A 4785-nucleotide genomic window follows, 5' to 3' on the forward strand; every position below is an offset into this window, starting at 1 on the left:
GTGTGTGTGTGTGTGTGTGTGTGTGTGTGTGTGTGTGTGTGTGTGTGTGTGTGTGTGTGTGTGTGTGTGTGTGTGTGTGTGTGTGTGTGCATGAATTCAGACAGACAGGACAGCATCTAGCTGTCAGATGAGAGTGGCTGTGGCCTGTTTCTCTTGTAACACACACAGAAAAGTATTAAATGTGCACAGCTATTTTTTGCATGTATAGATTCAATTATATTTCTTCATACTAATTTTAGTTATTCACCAGTTGCTCGCTCTGGTATAAAGTTGCTCTTATTGTTAACAGCAAAGATCCACTGGCACAATTATCAGTAACATTTTTTCAAGTCTCATGAGGTTTAATTCTTGTCACATTTTGACTATTTGAACATCCCCTCTGGATTTCCAATGAAATCATCTCATCTGGGTAACATATAATGCTGTAAAATCCTTCCTCTAATACACCTTTCAAACGGAATCAACTGTTCCTGGCTCAAGTCCCACCTTCCCACCAAATTTCATGGAAATTCATTTGCGGTATCCTGCAGAAAGACAAACAAACAAGCAAGTCGATTTCAGTAAGTGTGATGTAGTTCCAAAAGTACTTTATTTGGGTTTTTATTTCTGGGGAAAATTGAGGGATCCATTGTGTTGTAATACCATTTTAATAGCTCCATGTTGACGTAAGTGTGACGCTAAACATATTAAAACTCACTTTAGCATTTAATGAAAAGGCAGAAGAAAAATAAATTCCAAGCAACTCGCACTGACATGACTCTTCAATCATCTGCTCACAGTTATGACAGTGAGTGTAAATCAGCACGAGTCCAACATGAATGGCAGCTGCCGTCACTTCCCACTTAGCTCTGGGATCGTATTCGTTTTTGGGGTAGACAGCAAGAGACAGAAAGGAGGAGACAGACTTAAACAGACTCCAGCCTTCCCTCTTAATGTCTGCTTGTATTGTGGGGAAAAACTCTGGTCAGAGTTTGTGGGCTTTGGGCTCTTGATTAGAAAAGGAAGAAACAACAGAGGAGAGGCAACCACGCATGAACCTTAAGTGTCCTAAAGAATGAAGGAAGGTTTTAATTTTCCCATTTTTGTGAGTTTCATCTCAAAGGAAAGACCCGGGTAAAGATTTTTAGACTTTTGCAGAGCATGTTGGCCAATTTCTCCTGGGCCTCAGTCACTTCTACCCCACATGTAAATTATACTTTCTGGCTTCTAATGTGCATACAAAATTAAATTACACAGTCACCCACAGGAATCTCGCTTCCTTTGGTCTATGCTTCTGTGTTTTAATACAGTTAGGCACATTTCTTTGTTCAAGCCAAGTTATAATGCTGAGCAGTTAAATTGGCATAAATTGTCACAGTATTGACATGATTCTGAAGTTCATCGGGTCATCAGGTCCATAAATACAATATATAAAACATTTAAAACCATATTTTTCTGTGCATGACGTGTAAATCCTGCAACACTGGAATCTTAAAACAACTTCTTTACAATTTCCTACATGAGGATAAGCTCTCTTTGCAGCCACCACAGCATCCTAAACCTAACCCAGAACAGCAGGCCTTCATTTTGTCTAATAATCTCCTTGATTGCACTCTGAGTGAGTTTAAACTTGGTGAACTGTGAAGACTGGCATGCCCTCCATCTCACCCAGTCAATCCCAACCACTTCATAACCACATGTGGAGCAAACTCCTTGGCTAACAAACCATATTTCACCCCTGCACCGCATCAACCGGACCACTTTTCTTTGGTTTCACACTCAGATAGGTTATTTAGGGCAGAATTTACAGTTGTAGCAAATGCTAATGGAAGGCTAAGATGCAGGTTTTAGACATTATTTATTAAGTTATGAAATCTAACATTTAACATGTCTAGGGAAGTTAAAGGATTCATACATTTTTACATCTTTAAGCCAAAAAGATGCAGATTTTTTGTTAGGTTCACACACAGTAAAGCAAACTGTCAGTGACGGATGTACGCACTCCTGTTTTCAGATTCATTGCTACTCATCACACCCCCTCTGAAACTGCGCAGAGGTGGATGTTTTCCATTTTGGTCTGAGGCCAAATGTATTTTCCAGGTTGTCTACTTAGCAAGGTCGAAGACCCGGGGATGCTTGACTCCACTGGTTCCAATCACAGTCCAACCCCCATGACAGCTGCTGCGCGTTAGGACCTCCCATTGACCTCTGACCTCACACTATCCTAAATTCATTCTATTAAAATACCATAATGTGGGGTTTACTGGACCAATTGCAGGTTTTATTTAAACCTATTAGTAGATGCAGAAAGGTGGAGGTGAGGGGTTGCAAAGAAAGGAGTTTTGAAGAGATGTAAGGGGGAGTGTTTGAAACTGAAGGAAACAATTAGTCCAAAACATCTTTGGGTGTGTTTGGCCTTCGGCCACTCTCACATTTTAATGTCAGGAGCATAAAAAGAGCTCAAGTGTTTCCAGATTATTTGCTGTGTTTTCTAACTGACACATAACTGCTTAGTGAGGCAGTGGTTTTGCTTGCGATAGTTGTATATGTTCATATGAATTAGGGATTATGAGCGGGGAGGTTTTGGAAGTGGTTGCAGTAGCCTGTTGGGAAGAATTATTTTAAGACAGGTCCTCAGTCTCTTGTCACTCGTAGGCCTTTTTGGAAATCTTTGATCTAAAAGCTGTTAGTAGGTATCCTGGTTGTGTGACTCAATTCATGTGCAAGCTTGGGAAGTACAGAAAAGTTGTGACTATCAGCATAATAGTTTCTTAATATTGGGTAAAGGTGAAGCTCTAGGTCGATTCCAGGAGAACCGATCAGTAAACTTTCATTTAATCTTACACATGCACAGTAGAAATGTCCATTCCACATTATTTTCTTCTGAAATAACAGCCTAACTGCTTGGATGCTCAGATCGGACAATATTTCACATATCTTTTCTCGGGTATTTTCCCAGGAGGAGCGAGGCGGTATGTGGGTTCCTTTTTTTACACTTTGTGATCTATACCCCATCATTCTTTCTTTCTTTCTTCCTTGACATCTCCAGGGCATATGTTCTGAGTAAAACTTGTGGTGTGCTCAGTTTTCCACATTGTCTACTTTTTTGATCCTTGATTCTCATAAATCATCTCCCTAATTTGCTTGAGAATTAGATGGTGCGGGACATGTAGACATTAAGAACAGGACTCAGGGGCGGCGAAAGAACAGAAAGCCCACCCCTTGGCTTTACGGGAAATGAGAGCCTGTTCCACAATACTAAGTCTATTTAAAGGAGTTGTCTGGCTGTGGGGCCTTTGCCTCATCGTGCTATGATAACTGCGGTGCATTGTTTTTATTTACAGATAATTAAAACAAGAATAAAAAACCCATTTTCACTCTTGATTTTTATGTCCCTTTTACGAGCACAAGACTGCACTGATTTTTGCACGCATGCAAGTGCACAAAGCCAGTGTGCAGCACAGTGCACACACACTAACCAGAGTGAAACCTAAATCTCTTGTGTACAATTCATATATTACAGCATAATTTATAAGCTATTAAAACGATTATTGGTGAAGTGGATCAAATTCTCCAATTAGGCTTTTAGTGCAACAAGCCAAGACTTTCAGTGTTTATGAGCGGCAGTTAGTCTGCATGTCTCCAGCCTGTCTGCAACCTGATTTTGCAAAAACCTTTTTTTTAAAAAGCGCATAAGCACACCTGCTCCTAACCGCATGAAGAAGTAGTGTGTTGTGATCATCCTTGATGAGCTTTATAGTATGTGATGTTACAGCCCTGAGGGTATTCCCATGGCTTGATGTGGATTCACTTAATGTGCAAGTGAAAACTGGTTGGTGCTACAGGATTTACCGTCCCCACAGGGCTCATGTCAGAGAAATTGCAAAACTCCTTTCACGAACTTCAGTTGGACTTTACTTTCAGCCTCGTTCAGAGAAAATTGATTTGGACAGTTCTCACCTGGCGTATCGACGGCTGAAGTAAACAGTGGACTGACGGCTTGACCAGATAGCAAAAGACTCTGGGGCGGATCCGGTCAGGAGTCACTGTCTGGAGTCGCTGCCTGGGTACGCTCACTACAGATGATGGTGGCCACAGTTTTTAAGGTTCCCTTAGGGGTTAAAATATAAAACACTGCAAAAATATTTAGTTGACATATATTCTGTCCTGATTTACTGCTAGGTGATGATTTTATTCAAATATGCTAAAATATAGTGTGTACAAAAATGTAGTAGGAACAGGTTTGCTGTGGCATCTAAATCTAATGACTAATGTCTAAAGTTAATGTTTTTGATCTCTCTCAGCTGACTATAACATCTTTGTTCTATAGCAGCCCCCGTAGCTAGTCTTATCCACTTGAATTGCTCAGGGCTAAGAACAGCGCAGAAAGTTGGTTGCAGTCTGCAATCTAGTGACATCTAGAGATGATATTTTACCCTATGTAACTTTAATTAGTCATTCAGGTTTGTCTGAATGGACCAGGGGATCAGTGTTGTAGCAAGCAAACGACCAGCATATACAGATCATAAATTAGCCACACACAGCAGAGAGCCAAAAACTAACTTCAGGTGGTCCCTTATTCACAAGAGCTTGCCACAACAGGTAATGCCGGCTGTTTGATTGCCAGTTTTTTTTGGGGTTTATTTACACTGGATGCAACCTACAAATGATTTGGATCTCCTCTTGGGAACAAACTGGGAAGCTTTCGCTTGTTAGGTGAATATGTAAAGCACTATACTGTGGAGCCACTACAAATAGCACAGCATAAGCCAACAGAAAAAGGAATCCTGCACATCTGTGAAAGAG

This window comes from Pundamilia nyererei, unplaced genomic scaffold, assembly GCF_000239375.1.
Source record: "Pundamilia nyererei isolate P.nyererei 1_Seehausen unplaced genomic scaffold, PunNye1.0 scaffold00142, whole genome shotgun sequence".
In the NCBI taxonomy this organism is placed as follows: domain Eukaryota; kingdom Metazoa; phylum Chordata; class Actinopteri; order Cichliformes; family Cichlidae; genus Pundamilia; species Pundamilia nyererei.